The 22085-nt window shown below is 48.2% G+C and overlaps 1 long non-coding RNA gene across 1 annotated transcript in view; it reads left to right on the top strand.

Moving 5' to 3' along the window:
* Positions 1-1465: 1465 nt before the first annotated feature.
* Positions 1466-22085, top strand: part of LOC149435827 (uncharacterized) — a 39022-nt gene continuing 18402 nt past the window's right edge. The window contains exons 1-2 of the long non-coding RNA XR_016308360.1: positions 1466-1591; positions 3107-3241. This is a non-coding gene — a long non-coding RNA (uncharacterized LOC149435827). The remainder of the gene's footprint in view (positions 1592-3106; positions 3242-22085) is intronic.

Genomic DNA, 22085 nt, shown 5'->3' with positions numbered 1-22085 from the left:
ATTAATAGGATTGTAATGATTGATATGAATTGTAATATAAACAATAATGGGTGTAATATTAATAATCCCAATAATTATAATACAATAAAGCTGTTCTGTGTATTTGGATGACAGAAATCTCCTGGCCATTCTCTGTGCTGACATTTCCCTGATGTAATGCACACAGGAGCCGCTAGAGGGCAGCAACACTCAGCTCCTCCTGTAGTGTCCCATCACCATAGATTTCCTCCTGGAAGACCCATCACCATGGAGACCAGGCAGGAAGTGATCGGTGTTTTCATGGTGTCTGGAGGGGAAGTTGGGGAAGCTGCGCCCCGGGGTGGCCGGGAAGGGGAAGTGCTGGGGGAAGGGAGACACTGGGGGAAGGGAGACACTGGGGGAAGGGAGACACTGGGGGGGGGGGGGGGAGACATGGGGGGGGGGTCAGCCCCCATTATTATTATGGGTAATAAGATGTGTAATCATATATAATGTTATAGTGATACATCGTCATAACTCCTCTGATAGTCACACTTATTGTTATCATTAACCATCACCGCTATACCCCCCCCCCATCATCACTATACCCCCCCATCATCGCTATACCCCCCCCCATCATCGCTGTACCCCCCCCCATCACTGCTATATTCCCCCCATCATCGCTATACCCCCCATCATCGCTATACCCCCCCCCCATCATCGCTGTACCCCCCCCCATCATCGCTATACTCCCCCATCATCGCTATACCCCCCCCATCATCACTATACCCCCCCATCATCGCTGTACCCCCCCCATCACTGCTATACCCCCCCATCATCGCTATACCCCACCATCATCACTGTACACCCCCCATCATCGCTGTACACCCCTCCCACCATCATCACTATACACCCCCCCCCACCATCATCGCTGTACACCCCCCCATCATCGCTGTACACCCCCCCATCATTGCTGTACACCCCCCCATCATCACTGTACACCCCCCCCCACCATCATCGCTGTACACCCCACCATCATCGCTGTACACCCCCCATCATCGCTGTACACCCCCCCCCATCATCGCTGTACACCCCCCATCATCGCTGTACACCCCCCCCCACCATCATCGCTGTACACCCCCCCATCATCACTGTACACCCCCCCCCACCATGGCTGTACACCCCCCCCCCCATGTTTGGGACCCCCTGTATGACCTTTACCGGGGTAATCAGGACGGATGGCGGATGCAATGCTTTACAAGCTGCTAATAAAACAATTATAAATACACATTTTTTTTACCTGCAAAACACGGCATTTATTTATTTATTTCATTGTTTTTTAAGGTGAACTTCTATTGTTGGAGAATATTTCTCTGGCTGTCAGTTTGCATTTGTATCTTCTATGCTGGGAAAAGGTTTCTTTGAGTTGTGATGATTTGGTTTGTGATTATGATGGGTCACCATTGTGAACTAACCATCCGTTTTACTCTTCTAGAAGATCAGGAAATATTCCCGGACACATTCCTTGCTGACCCCCCAACATTAATAAAAGGGGGCGTTCAGAAGAGGGCGACAGACCCCAGTGTAGCCGAAGGGATGATGGCGTGCCCCCTGTCTTCTCTGACAGCCAATGGTGAGTTCACATGGGGAATGCCCTTCATCACTGAGCTGACAACACTGTCTCTGCTGCACTGAAATCCCAAGCAGTGTTGTCAGCCCCGGCCAGTTCTTCTCTGTATTACTAATAGCGTGTTAGGAGGCCTGGATCCCAAATGGGAAAACAGATTTGATGAAGAGAGGCAGCTCTGTAATGTGGGGTATCCCTGAGGGTCCCCAGAAAAGTGTCCAAGGATGAGAGTGCCCCCGGATAGCGTACGTCCAGTAAATGTTTATCAAATGTTACTTCAACTTTAAAGGATAAATGTAAAGGTGTACAACCCCCCCTCCCATCCCCCGATACCTGCTGTACAACCCCCCCTCCCATCCCCCGATACCTGCTGTACTTACCTTTGGGGTGGGAGCTGTCAGGGCTCCCACAGGTGACCCAGTAGTCCAGGGATTCTCTGGGCAGCACTTCCTGGAAGGAGCAGATGGATTCTGATTGCTCGGCGCTGTCACAGGGAGTCTATCTGGTCCGTCTTGTGAGCGCTGCACAGAAAAGAGCGGATATTTCACATTCCCTGACCACTGGACCTGCTGAAGAAACCCTGACAACTCAGGATGGCCAGAAGTAAGTACAGAGGGACCTGGGGGGGGGGGGTACGGTGTTCATACACCCTCTGCACTGCATTTGTATTGTGGAGCTCACGGTGAGCTGACTATCTTCTACCCCCTCTGCTATGATATGTCCCCCCCCCCATGTATGTAGGATGGCATCGGTCTTGGGCAAGCGCCTGGTGCTGAAATCAGCGCCATCCATCAACTCTCATCCATTCTTCTTCAAAACATCACGGTCAGACAGCGGTGGGGGGGGGGATAGAGGGGCGTGCTGTCAACCACGCTAGCCCCCAGTCTACAGCACATGTAATACATACATGCACTCTGTCACCTAGAGCTCAGGATGAAATACACATTATAGATTCTCCTTTGAAGCTGGACTCCAGGTATGAAAAGAACATCAATGAATCCTCATAATCTCCTGTACAGCAGAGCTCAGGCTGGGAGATGGAGGAGCATCAGAGGGAACCAATAGGAATAGATAGAATTTGTGGTGGTTTTTGCCCATGTGATTGGTTCTGGCCTCTTTCACATTACCGTTCCAATCAGGTCCACCTGTCAGTTTTTGGATTTGGCTAAACAGGCCAGACTTCCCTCCCCACCTCCATCAATGAGACTTCCCTCCCCACCTCCATCAATGAGACTTCCCTCCCCACCTCCATCAATGAGACTTCCCTCCCCACCTCCATCAATGAGACTTCCCTCCCCACCTCCATCAATGAGACTTTCCTCCTCACATCCACCAATGAGACTTTCCTCCTCACATCCACCAATGAGACTTCCCTCCCCACCTCCATCAATGAGACTTTCCTCCTCACATCCACCAATGAGCCCCCACTGGGTTGTTTTCTTTTTGTGCTAAAAAGATTGGGGGAAAAAAACCAAACCGTTTTCTTTGTTCTGTTATACAATTTTGCACATTCTCCTCCAGGTTGCTGATGCCTCTCCAGTCGCCGTCATCTCGTCCAGCGTGCCCGCCAGTACTGGGGTGCACTTACCTGCGGGCGACGTAGTTACTTTGGCTCCGCCCCCAGACATTATCGGGATGAAGGACAGCGGAGGAGATGTAAGTCCCTGATTTCAATCTTCTGCTTCATTCTGCCTCAAGTATTCAGGGAAAGGGAAAAGCTGTCACTTTGTAACAGGTTCTCTTTATAGCCCCGCCTCCTCTGCGGCTCTTTTTGTATAAACGGTTTGGTTAGGAAGGGAAGGATTACCATACACTTACAGATCTAAAGCCAGCGAGTTATAGAGGAAATAATGCAGCATGCAGACCTTTTACTAAAGCGCAACTCCACCAAAAAGGGGAAATTCCGCTTTAAAGTGACATCAACCACTTGCCTACCGGGCACTTTTACCCCCTTCCTGCCCAGGACAGATTTCAGCGCTGTCACATTTTGAATGACAATCGCACGGTCATGCAACATTGCATCCAAACTAAATTTATATCTTTTTTTTTTTTTTTTGACAAATAGAGATTTCATTTGTTGGTATTTAATCAGCACTGGGGGGGGGGTTATTTTTTGCTAAACAAACGATGAAAGACTAAACATTTTTTTTTAGTTTCTGTTATAAAATTTTGTAAATAGGTGATTTTTCTCCTTCACTGATGAGGCGGCACTGATGGGCATTGATTGATGGCACTGACAGCCAGCACTGATGGGCACTGACAGCCAGCACTGATGGGTATTGATGAAGCACTGGTGACGCTTCTCCACTGCTGGGCACTGTTAGGTAGCACTGATGGGCACTGTTAGGTAGCACTGATGGGCACTGATAGCCTGTACTGATGGGCACTGACCACTAGCACTGATGGGTACTGATAGCCATCACTGATGGCACCGATACAAAGCACTGATGGGGCTACACTGATAAGTGCCCTGATGATCAGTGTATTTGTCCCCTCTGAGAAATGCCGCTTCCCAGCTCTCCTCTCCTCATGTGCTGTGAGCGGGAGGAGAGGACTGCCGATATCCAGCATTTCTGATTTACACTGATCGGCTGTGATTGGGCACAGCTGACCACATGGTAAAAGGCTGCTCTGATTGGCCCTTTCCTGGACATATGATCAGCTGTGGCTGAAGGACACAGCGATCAAAGATCGCGCTTGGGGGGGGGGGGGGGCGTAGTTCTGGGAGGACGTCCATGGATGCCCTCTGAAAACTTCTCATGTCAATGGGGAGCCCCAGACCCCTCCCAGCCAGCTGCTTTGGGGAATGAAGGGGGTGAACAATCAAGCAGGTTAGAAAACCCAAAAACCTGTCCTGAATGTCCTTTCTCCCCTTCCAAGTATATCAGCCATGGGGGTGTGGGTCATGGTTTTACCACCCCCCAGACTGCTTGGATGGAAGGGGCTGTACACATGCTTTGCGGATGCAGCAGAGATGATACCCTCTGTCACATTTGCCATCGGTACTGCTGAGTGTGAATGGGACCCGTCACAACTGCCCTGCATCCATGTACAATGCATGTGGTTGCTGCTCGGGGGCGGGGACTTTACAGGATTATATCACTTAGTGAGAAGGTGACTTCTCATCTCCCAGCTGCCTGTCAATTGCCCTCTGAAAAGAGATCCAACGGTGATCACTGTTAGAGGGCAATGCGGGTATAAAGAGCCCTTCCTCTGGCTGTGTGCAGAGATCTGCCCATGTGTATGTCAGAGGATTCCCGGCTCTGGAAACCTATACAATGTTCTTTTATACTTGGAGATGTAAACGGCTTGTTACTGAAAGAGCCTTTACATGGTTAGTAAAAGAACTTCCTTCCGACTGTAATCAGCCCGCTGGATGTGTGTATGTACGGTAGTTGCAGCTACATACAGTATACACTGGGCCAATCACAGCAAGCGATGTATTCTACTAATCAATACAAAGGCTGCTTGGATTGGCTGAGTCAGAGAGGTGGGCTGATGTCACAACCCAGCCAATCCCAGCAGGCTTTGTATTCATTAGTCCAACACTGAGCATGGGCCCCCCCATATCCAATATACACCCTACTTCTATATACAAAGCGCTATATACATCTGACACACCGCACATATATATAGTATACAGGACACACACCCCATATATATACTGTATACAGGACACCCCCCATATATATAGTATACAGGACACCCCCCATATATATACTGTATACAGGACACCCCCCATATATATACTGTATACAGGACACACCCCACATATATATAGTATACAGGACACACCCCCCATATATATACTGTATACAGGACACCCCCCATATATATAGTATACAGGACACCCCCCATATATATAGTATACAGGACACCCCCCACATATATACCGTATACAGGACACACCCCACATATATACCGTATACAGGACACACCCCACATATATACCGTATACAGGACACACCGCACATATATACCGTATACAGGACACACCCCACATATATACCGTATACAGGACACACCCCACATATATACCGTATACAGGACACACCCCACATATATACTGTATACAGGACACACCCCACATATATACCGTATACAGGACACACCCCACATATATACTGTATACAGGAAACACCTCACATATATACTGTATACAGGACACACGTCACATATATACTGTATAGAGGACAAACCCCACATATATACCGCATACAGGACACACCCCACATATATACTGTATACAGGAAACACCTCACATATATACTATATACAGGACACACGTCACATATATACCGCATACAGGACACACCCCACATATATACCGTATACAGGACACACCCCTCATATATACCGTATACAGGACACACCTCACATATATACTGTATACAGGACACACCCCACATATATACCGTATACAGGACACACCCCACATATATACTGTATACAGAACACACCCCTCATACTGTATACAGGACACACCCCACATATATACTGTATACAGGACACACCCCTCATATATACTGTATACAGGACACACCCCACATATATACTGTATACAGGACACACCCCTCATATATACCGTATACAGGACACACCCCTCATATATACTGTATACAGGACACACCCCACATATATACTGTATACAGGACACACCTCACATATATACCGTATACAGGACACACCCCACATATATACTGTATACAGGACACACCCCTCATATATACTGTATACAGGACACACCCCACATATATACTGTATACAGGACACACCCCTCATATATACTGTATACAGGACACACCCCACATATATACTGTATACAGGACACACCGCACATATATACTGTATACAGAACACATCCCACATATATTCTGTATACAGGACACACCCCACATATATACTGTATACAGGACACACCCCACATATATACTGTATACAGGACACACCCCTCATACCATATACAGGACACACCCCTCATATATACCGTATACAGGACACACCCCACATATATACTCTATATAGGACACACCTCACATATATTCTGTATACAGGACACACCCCACATATATACCGTATACAGGACACACCCCACATATATACCGTATACAGGACACACCCCACATATATACTGTATACAGGACACACCCCACATATATACTGTATACAGGACACACCCCTCATATATACTGTATACAGGACACACCTCACATATATACCGTATACAGGACACACCCCTCATATATACAGGACACACCCCTCATATATACCGTGTACAGGACACACCCCACATATATACCGTATACAGGACACACCCCACATATATTCTGTATACAGGACACACCCCACATATATACAGTATACAGGACACACCCCACATATATACCGTATACAGGACACACCCCACATATATACCGTATACAGGACACACCCCACATATATACCGTATACAGGACACACCCCACATATATACTCTATACAGGACACACCTCACATATATTCTGTATACAGGACACACCCCACATATATACCGTATACAGGACACACCCCACATATATACCGTATACAGGACACACCCCACATATATACCGTATACAGGACACACCCCACATATATACCGTATACAGGACACACCCCACATATATACCGTATACAGGACACACCCCACATATATACCGTATACAGGACACACCCCACATATATATTGTATACAGGACACACCTCACATATATACTGTATACAGGACACACCTCACATATATACCGTATACAGGACACACCTCACATATATACCGTATACAGGACACACCCCACATATATACCGTATACAGGACACACCCCACATATATACCGTATACAGGACACACCCCACATATATACCGTATACAGGACACACCCCTCATATATACCGTATACAGGACACACCCCACATATATACCGTATACAGGACACACCCCTCATATATACCGTATACAGGACACACCCCACATATATACTGTATACAGGACACACCGCACATATATACTGTATACAGGACACACCTCACATATATACCGTATACAGGACACACCCCTCATATATACTGTATACAGGACACACCCCTCATATATACTGTATACAGGACACACCCCACATATATACTGTATACAGGACACACCCCACATATATACTGTATACAGGACACACCGCACATATATACCGTATACAGGACACACCTCACATATATACCGTATACAGGACACACCCCACATATATACTGTATACAGGACACACCCCTCATACTGTATACAGGACACACCCCTCATATATACTGTATACAGGACACACCTCACATATATACCGTCTACAGGACACACCCCTCATATATACTGTATACAGGACACACCCCACATATATACCGTATACAGGACACACCCCACATATATACTGTATACAGGACACACCCCTTATACCGTATACAGGACACACCCCTCATATATACCGTCTACAGGACACACCCCTCATATATACTGTATACAGGACACACCCCTCATATATACTGTATACAGGACACACCCCACATATATACCGTCTACAGGACACACCCCACATATATACCGTCTACAGGACACACCCCACATATATACTGTATACAGGACACACCCCTCATATATACTGTGAGATTACCCTCCCCCCTTGGTCTATATATATATATTGTGGGAACTCACTTCAGAAGGGTAGAGCTCTTCTTGGTGAAGCACACAGCAACTCGCTTCTTTAAGGTCCTTTTTGCCCAATTTTATTTAAAAGAAAAAAGTTCAACAAAAATGTTTCCCACGCCGGGGTATCCGCCAGCAAACAAACGCAACAAAGATCAGCCTTCTGGCTCACATATACAATTTTCCACTAGCCTTCCACTTCAGGCTTATGTCCGTCTCCTGCAGACTCTTTCCAACATATGGCTCTCGCACACAGCTAGTCTGACGTCCCCCTCTCCTTGGTGAAGCCCTCCAACACACATAGCCCACGAGTCCTTGGACCGCACACAGCCCACGAGTCCTTGGACCGCACACAGTCCCCGAGTCCTTGGACCGCACACAGCCCCCGAGTCCTTGGACCGCACACAGCCCCCGAGTCCTTGGACCGCACACTGCCCACAAGTCCTTGGACCGCACACAGCCCACGAGTCCTTGGACCGCACACAGTCCCCGAGTCCTTGGACCGCACACAGCCCCCGAGTCCTTGGACCGCACACAGCCCACAAGTCCTTGGACCGCACACAGCCCCCGAGTCCTTGGACCGCACACAGCCCACAAGTACTTGGACCGCACACAGCCCCCGAGTCCTTGGACCGCACACAGCCCACGAGTCCTTGGACCGCACGCAGCCCACGAGTCCTTGGACCGCACGCAGCCCACGAGTCCTTGGACCGCACGCAGCCCCCGAGTCCTTGGACCGCACGCAGCCCACGAGTCCTTGGACCGCACGTAGCCCACGAGTCCTTGGACCGCACGCAGCCCCCGAGTCCTTGGACCGCACGCAGCCCCCGAGTCCTTGGACCGCACGCAGCCCACAAGTCCTTGGACCGCACGCAGCCCACGAGTCCTTGGACCGCACGCAGCCCACGAGTCCTTGGACCGCACGCAGCCCACGAGTCCTTGGACCGCACGCAGCCCACGAGTCCTTGGACCGCACGCAGCCCACGAGTCCTTGGACCGCACGCAGCCCACGAGTCCTTGGACCGCACGTAGCCCAGGAGTCCTTGGACCGCACGTAGCCCACGAGTCCTTGGACCGCACGCAGCCCACGAGTCCTTGGACCGCACGTAGCCCACGAGTCCTTGGACCGCACGCAGCCCACGAGTCCTTGGACCGCACGCAGCCCACAAATCCTTGGACCGCACACAGCCCCCGAGTCCTTGGACCGCACACAGCCCCCGAGTCCTTGGACCGCACACAGCCCACGAGTCCTTGGACCGCACACAGCCCCCGAGTCCTTGGACCGCACACAGCCCCCGAGTCCTTGGACCGCACACAGCCCCCGAGTCCTTGGACCGCACACAGCCCCCGAGTCCTTGGACCGCACACAGCCCCCGAGTCCTTGGACCGCACACAGCCCCCGAGTCCTTGGACCGCACACAGCCCACAAGTGCTTGGACCGCACACAGCCCACAAGTGCTTGGACCGCACGCAGCCCACGAATCCTTGGACCGCACACAGCTTTGGCTCACACAGAGCCACTCAATGTCAGCCACTCCACTTCCCCCTTGTAACTCTCAGCAAACCCTCATTATATGGGCTCTGAGCACCGGGGCCCAAACCCTGCTGGTTGACTTCAAATGCTGGACACTGGATTGGAGATTCCTTCCCTCCCAAGGCACTGTGAAATCTCCAGACCACGGAGCCCCATTCCAGCAATATCCAAATCTGGAGAAAACTGCCACAGCAGTATTCTCCACTCACAACCTACACTCCGTGGTTCTGCACTTCGCACATGTGCAGACCCTGTGCCCATCACTAGACCACCTCTACCTGCCTTTATCCCGTGACAGGGCCCTGCACTGTGACAATATATATATACTGTGAGATTCCCCTCCCCCTTGGTCCATATATATATATATATACTGTGAGATTCCCCGCCCCCTTGGCCCATGTATATATATATATATATACTGTGAGATTCCCCTCCCCCCTTGGTCCATGTATATACAGTCAGGTCCATAAATATTGGGACATGGACACCATTGTAACATTTTTGGCTCTATACACCACAATGGATTTGAAATGAAACGAACAAGATGTGCTTTAACTGCAGACTGTCAGCATTAATTTGAGGGTATTTACATCCAAATCAGGTGAACGGTGTAGGAATTACAACAGTTTGCATATGTGCCTTCCACTTGTTAAGGGACCAAAAGTAATGGGACAGAATAATAATCATAAATCAAACTTTCACTTTTTAATACTTGGTTACAAATCCTTTGTAGTCAATGACAGCCTGAAGTGTGGAACGCATAGACATGACCAGACGCTGGGTGTCATCCCTGGTGATGCTCTGCCAGGCCTCTACTGCAACTGTCTTCAGTCCCTGCTTGTTCTTGGGGCATTTTCCCTTCAGTTTTGTCTTCAGCAAGTGAAATGCTCCATCGGATACAGGTCAGGTGATGGACTTGGCCATTGCAGAACATTCCACTTCTTTGGTGGCTTTTGCAGTCTGCTTTGGGTCATTGTCCATCTGCACTGTGAAGCGTCCAATGAGTTGTGAAGCATTTGGCTGAATATGAGCCGATAATATTCCCGAAACACTTCACAATTCATCCGGCTGCTTCTGTCAGCCGTCACATCATCAATAAATACAAGAGAAGCAGTTCCATTGGCAGCCATACATGCCCACGCCATGACACTACCACCACCATGATCACTGATGAGGTGGTATGCTTAGGACCATGAGCAGTTCCTTCTCCATCCTCTTCTCTTCCCATCACTCTGGTACAAGTTGATGTCGGTCTCATCTGTCCATAGGATGTTGTTCCAGAACTGTGAAGGCTTTTTTACATGTCGTTTGGCCAACTCTAATCTGGCCTTCCTGTGTTTGAGGCTCACCAATGGTTTCCATCTTGTGGTGAACCCTATGTAGTCACTCTGGTGAAGTCTTCTCCTGATTGGTGACTTTGACACACATACACCTACCTCCTGGAGGGTGTTCTTGATCTGGCCAACTGTTGTGAAGGGTGTTTTCTTCACCAGGGAAAGAATTCTTCGGTCATCCACCAGAGTTGTTTTCCGTGGTCTTCCGGGTCTTTTGGTGTTGCTGAGCTCACCGGTGCGTTCCTTCTTTTTAAGAATGTTCCAAACAGTTGTTTTGGCCACGCCTAATGTTTTTGCTATCTCTCTGATGGGTTTGTTTTGTTTTTTCAGCCTAATGATGGCTTCACTGATAGTGACAGCTCTTTGGATCTCATCTTGAGAGTTGACAGCAACAGATTCCAAATGCAAATAGCACACTTGAAATGAACTCTGGACCTTTTATCTGCTCATTGTAATTGGGATAATGAGGGAAAAACACACACCTGGCCATGGAACAGCTGAGAAGCCAATTGTCCCATTACTTTTGGTCCCTTAACAAGTGGGAGGCACATATGCAAGCTGTTGTAATTCCTACACCGTTCACCTGATTTGGATGTAAATACCCTCAAATTAAAGCTGACAGTCTGCAGTTAAAGCACATCTTGTTCGTTTCATTTCAAATCCTTTGTGGTGTATAGAGCCAAAAATGTTAGAATTGTGTCCATGTCCCAATATTTATGGACCTGACTGTATATATATATATATATATATATATATACTGTGAGATTCCCCGCCCCCCTTGGTCCATGTGTATATATACTGTGAGATTCCCCTCCCCCCTTGGTCCATGTATTTATATACTGTGAGATTCCCCTCCCCCCTTGGTCCATGTATTTATATACTGTGAGATTCCCCGCCCCCCTTGGTCCATGTATATATATACTGTGAGATTCCCCGCCCCCCTTGGTCCATGTATATATATACTGTGAGATTCCCCTCCCCCTTGGTCCATGTATATATATACAGTTGCAAGAAAAAGTATGTGAACCCCTTGGGATTACGTGGAGTTTTGCATGAATTGGGCATAAAATGTGCTCTGAACGTCATCTAAGTCACAACAATAGAAGAACACAGTCTGCTGAACATAATACTACACAAACATTAGATGTTGCCATGGTTTAATTGCACATAACATGTAAACATTCACAGTGCAGGGAGGAAAAAGTATGTGAGGCCCTAGCTTAATGACTTCTCCCAGAGCTGATTGGAGCCAGGAGTGAGCCAACCTTGACTCCAATCAGTGTGATGATATTGGATGTGTTGCTGACAGCTGTCCTGCCCTTAAAAAACACACACCTGTTTTGGGCTTACTGATTTCAAGAAGCACTGTCTGATGTGAACCATGCCTCGCAGAAAAGAGCTCTCAGAAGACCTACCATCAAGAATTGTTGACTTGCATGAAGCTGGAAAGGGTTACAAAAGTATCTCCTTGAGCCTTGATGTTCCTGTGTCCACGGTAAGACAGACTGTCTACAAATGGAGAAAGTTTAGCACTGTAGCTACTCTCCCTAGGCGTGGTCGTCCTGTAAAAATGACTGCAAGAGCACAGCGCAGAATGCTGCATGAGGTAAAGAAGAATCCCAGAGTGTCAGCTAAAGACCTACAGAAATCTCTGGCACATGCTAACATTTTTGTTGACACATCTACAATAAGGAAAACATTAAACAAGAATGGAGTACATGGGAGGACACCACGGAGGAAGCCATCGCTGTCCAAAAAGAATATTGCAGCACGTTTGAAGTTTGCAAAAGAGCACCTGGATGTTCCACAGCACTACTGGCTAAATATACTGTGGACAGATGAAACCAAGATTGCGTTGTTTGGGAAGAACACACAACACTATGTGTGGAGAAAAAAAGGCCCAGCACACCAACATCAAAACCTCATCCCCACTGTGAAACATGGCGGAGGGAGCATCATGGTTTGGGGCTGCTTTGCTGCCTCAGGGCTGGATGGATTGTTGTCATTGATGGGAAAATGAATTCCAGAGTTTATCAAGACATTTTGCAGGAAAACGTACGACCATCTGTCTGCCAACTGAAGCTCCGCAGAGGATGGGTGATGCAACAGGACAATGACCCAAAGCATACAAGGAAATCAACAAAACAATGGCTGCAACAGCACAGAATACGCCTTCTGGAGTGGCCCAGTCAGAGTCCTGACCTCAACCCTATTGAAATGCTGTGGCATGACCTTAAGAGAGCGATTCACACCAGACATCCTAAGAATATTGCTACACTGAAACAGTTTTGTGAAGAGGAGTGGTCCAAAATGACTCCAGATCGTTGTGCAGGTCTGATCTGCAACTACAGGAAACGTTTGGTTGAGGTTATTGCTGCCAAAGGAGGGTCAACCAATTATTAAGTCCAAAGGTTCACATACTTTTTCCTCCCTGCACTGTGAATGTTTACATGTTATGTGCAATTAAACCATGGCAACATCTAATGTTTGTGTAGTATTATGTTCAGCAGACTGTGTTCTTCTATTGTTGTGACTTAGATGACGTTCAGAGCACATTTTATGCCCAATTCATGCAAAACTCCACGTAATCCCAAGGGGTTCACATACTTTTTCTTGCAACTGTATATACTGTGAGATTCCCCTCCCCCTTGGTCCATGTATATATATACTGTGAGATTCCCCTCCCCCTTGGTCCATGTATATATATATATACTGTGAGATTACCCTCCCCCCTTGCTCCATGTATATATATATCCTGTGGGATTCCCCTCCCCCCTTGGACCCTGTATATCTGCGGCGTAGCAGGGAAGCGGTTATACCGGGTCTCGGTTGAGGTTACAGCCATGATCCCAGATACATTTTTTTGTGTTTTTTTACTTTCATGTAGAAATAATCCGGGAGGCTTTACTTTTCCGGGTGATGGAAGGGGGTCCCCCCCCCCCCAACGTTGCCCCTTATACCAGGCCCCCCCAAGTGATCAAGGAGCCCAATAAGGATGTGACTGGCGGCCATCTTGCCCCGGCGCACAGTGAGAGGAAATGAAGTTGCTCCTCCCACTGTGTGATGTCACATCCCGGAACATCCAGGATTTAGTCCCTTCCGGTTCCGGCTCTTTGTTTTCTGGCCGGCTACCGCCCAGCGAAGCGACCAATCAGAACGATCTCTGTCTGATTGGCTGCACTGGAGCCTAAAGGAGAGATGGGGGTTCTAATAGACACCCCTCCCCCCCAATCTCTCCATACAGAGAGGACCTGTCACTGCCTATTGCTGTCACAAGGGATGTTTACATTTCTTGTGACAGCAATAAAAATGGTCTGCTGGCTGGCCAATGGGAATACCTGTGTGATGTGCCCCTCCATTCCCCCACAAGAGGGACCCCTCCAGGATGCCATCGGTGAGGAGAAAGACCCGGCTCTGGATGATCACACCACGGCGGCTACAGGTAAGTGACAACCAATGGGGGTTTACAGAGAGTTTTTGTTAGAGGGGGGAGGGGGGGTTGGGATTTCCCCTTTATTATCATGTTTGTGTCAGTATTTATCATAGATGGGGGACCCTCTATGGAGACATTCTTATACTGGAGATGTCTTCATAAACCCTCATTAGATATGCGCTTCAAAGGCTCCTCCCATCCAGGATAAATAGTGACACAAAGGTGGTAATAATTCATTCCATGATGGCCGTGGTCGGATGAGTATCCCGGAGGATCCGGCCATACCCATAATTCAGTGTGTGGAAAGTCTGACATCGAACTAATCCTATCGGTTTACTGGCTTTTCCACAGTGAATTATGGGTATGGTTGGTGACTCCGGGATACTCATCCGACCACGGCCATCATGGAATGAATTATTATCACCTTTGTGTCACTATTTATCCTGGATGGGAGGAGCCTTTGAAGCGCATATCTAATGAGGGTTTCTGAAGACATCCTTAAAGCAGAAGTAATTCCGATGACGGAACAGTTTCTTCACAATGAATGATGTGTATGATTGGCTACTCCGAGGTCCTCATTCCAACCACGGCCTTCATTGAATGAATTATTACCACCTTTGTGTCACTATCTAGCATGGGTGGGAGGAGCCAATCCTCCAATTATTCAATAATTGTAATAATGACAACGATAATGATAATAATAATCCTAATATTAATGGCAATATTAACCCCTCCCCCTCCAGAGGATTCCCCCTCTTCCTGACCAGACCATTTGTTGCATTACGGCGCTGCTTTACTTTAACTGACAATTGCGCGGTCATGCAGTCATGCAATGCTGCAGCTAAATGACATTTACGTCTTTTTTTTTTTTACTAACTGAGCTTTCTTTCGGTGGTATTTGATCGCTTGTTCGGTTTTTATTTTTTGCGCTATAAAACAAAAAGATCGACAATTACTGAAAAAATAAATATTTCTGACTGTTTGCTATTAAACACATCCAGGAAAAAAAATGTAAAAAATCCAGTTTTGTCATAAGTTTGGGCTAAAATATATTCTGCTCCGTGTCTTTGTGAAAAAAAATCCCAATACGTGTAAATTAATGAGTTAATGTGAAGTTGTAGCGTCTACAATTGGCAGTATAGATACGGGGATTTTATTTCTTTTCTACTAGTAATGGTTGGCGATCAGCGACTTATATCGGGACTGCGGCGGGCATTCTGACACTGGGGGGGGGGGCTGACTTGGTGTCACTGACATCCCCGGTGACACCAATACAGTGTTACAATTAGAAATGGGTGCCGCGCCCTATAGATGAAGGAATCTCTATTTTGAACACTGGCTGTATAATATTTCCCCAGACCAATGGTGTAGTAGGGATTATACCCGGTAACAATATATATTCAATGAGGTGCTGACAATCTTCTAGTATAACCTCCATTCAGCTGCATACAAGGGTTTCCCCCCCTTCATGACCAGGAACAATAGGGAGATGGAGCAAGCAGTGTAAGGAGGGAGATCCCACCATTCCTACACATGGTCACATCCAGGAAGTATATAGGAGAGCCATCAACTCATCCCATCCTAGAGGAATCTATTCCATCTCCTCCCAGGAAGCCATGTCAGCCTAATATTAGGCTTTGAGGAAGGTGAGCGCATAAAAGAGCGACTATCCAAGTCTATTATCTGTATACAGCTCTCCCATCAGCAGGCAGAAAACACATTGGACTTTAAGCACCTCCCACCATATAGTCCAATGACGGGCGCAAGGCGGTTCTCTCGTTCTGATAGGATGTCATATGACGTCCTCCCATTCTCACTGCGCATGCGCGGCTCAGGGAGCACGCAGCACGACGATCGCTAATGCGCTGTGTCCCTTGGACACAGTGGATCACGGAAAGACCCGAAGATGTCGGCTCGGTCATGTGATCTACTGTGTCCAATCACAGCTGATCGCATGTAAACAGGGAAATGCCGGTTATCGGCATTTCTCTCCTCTCGAGCTGTCACACTGACAGAGGGGAGGAGAGCCGGTAATCGGCATTCCGCGAAGGGGACATGTACACTGATCATATGAGCACTGATGATCAGTGTGCCCTGATGATCAGTATAACCCCAGCAGTGCCACCTGTCAGTGTCCATCATTGCCTCGTGCCAGTGCACATCAGTGCTACATATCAGTGCCCATCTGAGCTGCTTTTCAGTGTCACCCATCAGTGCCAGTCAGCACCACCTATCAATGCTAATCAGTGCCACCTATCAGTGCTTCCAATCTGTGCTGCCTATCAGTGCCGCCTATAAGTGCCTGTCAGTGCTGCGTGTCAGTGCCAGGTATTAGTGCTGCCTTTCAGTGCCCATCAGTGATGCCTGTCAATGCCCATCAGTGCCACCTACCAGTGCTTCCTCATTAGTGCCACCTATCAGTGCCCATCAGTGCAGCCTCATTAGCGCACATCAGTGAAGGAGAAAAATCACTTATTTACAACATTTTATAACAAAAACTAAGAAAAAACATTTTTTTTTCAAAATTCAGTGGTTTTTGGTTTGTTTAAGAAAAAATAAAAAACCCCGAGGTGATTAAATACCACCAAAATAAAGCTCTATCTGTCACAAAAAAATAATAAAAATGTCATATGGGTACAGTGTTGCATGACCGCACAATTGTCATTCAAAGTGCAACAGCGCTGAAAGCTGGAAATTGGCCTGGGCAGGAAGGGGGTAGAAGTGCCCGGTAGGCAGGAAGGGGGTAGATGTGCCCGATAGGCAGGAAGGGGGTAGAAGTGCCCGGTAGGCAGGAAGGGGTAGAAGTGTCCTGTAGGCAGGAAGGGGGTAGAAGTGCCCTGTAGGCAGGAAGGGGGTAGAAGTGCCCGGTAGGCAGGAAGGGGGTAGAAGTGTCCTGTAGGCAGGGAGAGGGTAGAAGTGCCCTGTAGGCAGGAAGGGGGTAGAAGTGCCCGGTAGGCAGGAAGGGGGTAGAAGTGCCCGGTAGGCAGGAAGGGGGTATAAGTGCCCGGTAGGCAGGGAGAGGGTAGAAGTGCCCTGTAGGCAGGGAGAGGGTAGAAGTGCCCTGTAGGCAGGAAGGGGGTAGAAGTGCCCGGTAGGCAGGAAGGGGGTAGAAGTGCCCTGTAGGCAGGAAGGGGGTAGAAGTGCCCGGTAGGCAGGAAGGGGGTAGAAGTGCCCGGTAGGCGAGGGGTTAATATTTATTTGGGACATTATTTACATCATTAATCTAGTTTTATGGAATTCACAATTGATTCTTCTATTTCTTTCCTTGTATGCAGCTGAATGGAGGTTCTACTAGATTTCTTTTATGTAGAAGATTGTCAGCACCTCATTGAATATATATTGTTACCGGGTATAATCCCTACTACACCATTGGTCTGGGGAAATATTATACAGCCAGTGTTTAAAATAGAGATTCCTTCATCTATAGGGCGCGGCACCCATTTCTAATTGTAACACGTCACCACACATGCAGACGAGAATGTGATTGGGAGCCAGCAAACTTTTTCATAATGAAAATCAACATCTCCGTGGCTCACAAGTCATTTTATATTCATTTTTCCTGCTAAAAATAACACTGACACTGTACTAATGGCACTAGGCAGCAAGAGATTGACATCTGGGGGGGCGATCAAAGGGTTAACTGTGTGCTTTTTCTCTATGTCCTGTGTCTGTGTGCTTCACTGTAATCACACTGCTTTGCATGGCTGTGCTGTTCTCAGCCATCCAAAGCAGTGTGCACGATCCGACATGGAGGAGAAATGTTTTGTTTACAAACAGTTCTCCTCGTCGGAGATCCTCGGCAAACACCGGGCACCGGTGAGTGATAACCGGCCCGCACCTGGTGATTGACAGCCACGACCACCAATGGCGGCACTTGTAGGGCGCGTACACACCTCTCGTGCGCCCCCTACCACAAATACAATATCACGTGTGTGTGTGTGATTTTGCACACCCGTGTCGCCCTGTAGCAGTATTTCAGCTATGGGGCGGTCGGGAAGCTGTTAATAATGAAACTAATATTTATAATGATAATAATCCCAATAATAATGGTAATAATAGTATTAAGAATGGAAATAATCATTTTTTATTTGTTTTATTTATAGGTGCGCAACAAATTCAATAAATCGTAATCTTCTCATCCATCAACCAATCACATGGTACACATAGTACAGGACCTCTACCGCCATGTCATTGGTTATAATGTATGCGGAATCTGCGTTTTGTTGTATTTGCTTCTCACCTACAAATAAAAAAAAATCAATTTCTAATCCTATTATTGCCATTATTATTCGGATGATTCTCATTATAAATATTATTTCTGTTATTAATATTATCACGCCAATACTAAGGAGGCGAAGCAGCCATGTTGGATATTGCGTTGGCTGGGAATTGAACCCAGGTCAGCTGCTTGGAAAGCAGCTATGCTAACCACTACACCACCAACACGAGGTTGCATGTTTTTAGAGTGTGGGAGGAAACCGGAGTACCCGGAGGAAACCCACGCAGGCACAGGGAGAACATGCAAGCTCCATGCAGATAGGGTCCTGGTCAGGATTTGAACCAAGGACCCCAGTGCTGCAAGGCTAACCAATAAGCCTCTGTGCTGCCCATAGTTTGGCCTCTGATGTATAAGGCCCGCCCCCGCGGAGCGGGGTAAATCAGTAATGTCCAGTAGAGATTAGAGATGATGTCTTCAGCTGTACATTATTGGCTGGACGGGTTCGGGGATGTCGTCCATCTTATTTCCCACATGAGTGTCCTGTCTGTGAACATGAGGAGAACTCTTTGTGTGAGATGTTGGTCTGTGGAGCGGCCATGTGAAGAACGCTTCGTGCTCATGTCTTCTGATGGTGAAGGTCTCCTCTGTGCCCCCAACCTGACCCTTAGACAACCTCATATAGGACGTCGCTGGTAGTCAGAGTTCTCATTGGCCCCAGCAGAAAAGGCCTCAAGCTGGGATGACTCCTCCCACTTCTGAAGCCAAGAAGCGTTCCTGTTGTTTCTCTGAGACTTCAACCTCCAAGGCCAGACTTAAGCCAGGGGTCCAGTTCAGTCACAATCCTGGGGCCCCTAATCCCCAAACCTACAGACAAGTTCTAATAAACATCCTAAGGGGAAGCCACCATTTCTCAAAGTGGGGGGACATCTTTTGGCCTTTGGGGTCACCTGGTCAGAGACATCTCTGCTTGGGTAAGAGACGTGGTGTCCAGAGGCTACAGGCTGGAGTTCCACTCCCTGCCCCCACCCCGCTTCGTGTTGCCTTTGTCCCCGCATAGACTACTGGTCCTCCATGCTGCTCCTGCAGATCTTTTTGTTCTTTTTTTTTATTTCATGGCTTTCAAACTAACTGCACCGTGCAGCTTAGTACAGAATTTCATCAATGTCAGGATGACTGAACTCCCACGCCTGCGCGAGATTGAAGTCACCTTGGCCCAGCCAATTAAAATGGCTGGAGATTAGTACCCAAGAGCCGGCTGGCTGAAGATGTCAGTGGCTGGTGGGGAGCTCCGGTACACCTCAGCACTGGAGCCAAGAAAAGAACAGTTCTGCTTTAAGACTAATGGAGGGCCTTTTTGGTTGGTCTTCGCTTCTTCCGTCGCTGCAATAATTTCTGTAGGATAGAACGAGCGGTATCGCTAGGAATTGCTCCTCTGGATTGGACACTGGGATGGACAGTCATGGTTGTCCATTGTCGCCTATTGCCAGAACTCGATCGTAGGATCATGTCTTTTGTTGGAAAGACGCCAGAAGTCGTTGATGGTAAAGTGTTATCTAATGCTGGAAAGAGTAAACCTCTTGTTGATGTGCTGGAAGGATGACCACGGATGGGATCCCTGGGAGGTGCGACGCTGGGAATGGGAAAGTCAGTATGATCCGTAGGGCTGTCCACATTTTCATTTTTTGGTGGGATGGTGTCACTCTCTGGTGGATTGAGCTCGCGGTGCCTGAACCCCTTGGTTGGCCTGCGCCTTTTCATTTGCCGGCATAAATCCTTTAGGCGAGCGCAGATGGGATCCCTAGGAGGTGCGACGCTGGGAATGGGAGAGTCAATCTTGTCCATAGCGTTGTCTGCATTTTCCCCTTTTGGTGGAATGATGACACTCGGTGGGATAATTTCTGTCTTCTGTGGGGTCTCCTCTTTGTGCTTGACCACCATTTTTGGCATGCGGTTCTTCATTTGCCGGCATAGGTGAACACTGAGGGAATCCCGAGGTGTGATGCTGCCAATGGGAATGTCGGTATCATCCGTAGCGTTGTCCGCATTTTCAATTGTTGGTGGGAAGGTGTCATTACTTTCTGGTAGAATGATGTCACTCTGTGGGCTGATGTTGCTACTCTGCTGACCCAAGGAGATCTCCCCATTGTACCAACAGCAGAAAGGTTTCCGGGTTTTTACTCCAACCGTTTCCTTGTTCTAAAGCCTCAAGGAGGACATAGGCTGCATTTACTGGGGGGATTAGGGGGCATACAGGGGATTCCTGGGGCTGGGATCACTGTGAATAGTGGGGGGTTGGCATTGCTGAAATTTCGCACTGAGCTGTGCGGGTGCAGCTTAGTGTACTGGGGTGGATAGGCAGGTAAGACACACATCACTCCACAATTGGGATGCCATGTTGATGGTGAACGTCTCTTTGGTGCCTCTTCAGACATCTCCATAAAGGACGTCACTGGCAGGAAGGGTTCTCATTGGCCCCAGCAGAAAAGACCTCAAGCTGGAAAGACTCCTTCCACTTCTGAAGCCAATCAGAGTTCCTTTCTTTTCTCCCAGGCTTAGGCCTCTAAGGCCAAACCTAGGCCAGGGGCCCAGTTCAGTCACAAGCCTGGGGCCCCTAATCCCCAAACCTTCAGACTAGTCCTATTAAACCTCCTGAAGGGAAGTCCCCATTTCCTAAAGTGGGGGGACGTCTCTTGGCCTTTGGGGTCACCTGGTCAGCAGACATCTCAGAAGCTCAGGTAAGAGGCGTGGTGTCCAGGGGCTACAGACTAGAGGTCATCTCCCTGCCCCCACCCCGCTTCGTGTTGTCCAACCTGCCGGTGTCCCCGCAGGGACTAGCGGTCCTCCATGCTGCTCCTGCAGATCTGCTGACCCAAGGAGATCTCCCCATTGGACCAACAGCAGAAAGGTTTCCGGGTTTTTACTCCAACCGTTTCCTTGTTCTAAAGCCTCAAGGAGGACATAGGCTGCATTCACTGGGGGGATTAGGGGGCATACAGGGGATTCCTGGGGCTGGGATCACTGTGAACAGTGGGGGATGGGAAGTCTGTACAAAGCAATGACAGGCTGAGCCGGGACCATTCCCATGTATCCGCACATCCATCGGTCATCTGTGGTCAGGGAAGGATGAGCGATCCTGGCCCTAACCGTAGATGACCGATGGATGTGCGGATACATGGGAATGGTCGCGGCTCCTGTCAGCCTGTCATTGCTTTGTACAGACTTCCCATCCCCCACTGTTCACAGTGATCCCATCCGCAGGAATCCCCTGTATGCCCCTAATCCC

This window comes from Staurois parvus, unplaced genomic scaffold (genome assembly GCF_062004578.1).
Source record: "Staurois parvus isolate SC_StPar_1 unplaced genomic scaffold, SC_StPar_1.0 ptg001463l, whole genome shotgun sequence".
Lineage (NCBI taxonomy): Eukaryota > Metazoa > Chordata > Amphibia > Anura > Ranidae > Staurois > Staurois parvus.
The sequence above is the reverse complement of the archived record's forward strand: the minus strand, read 5'-3'. Positions and strand labels throughout refer to the sequence as shown.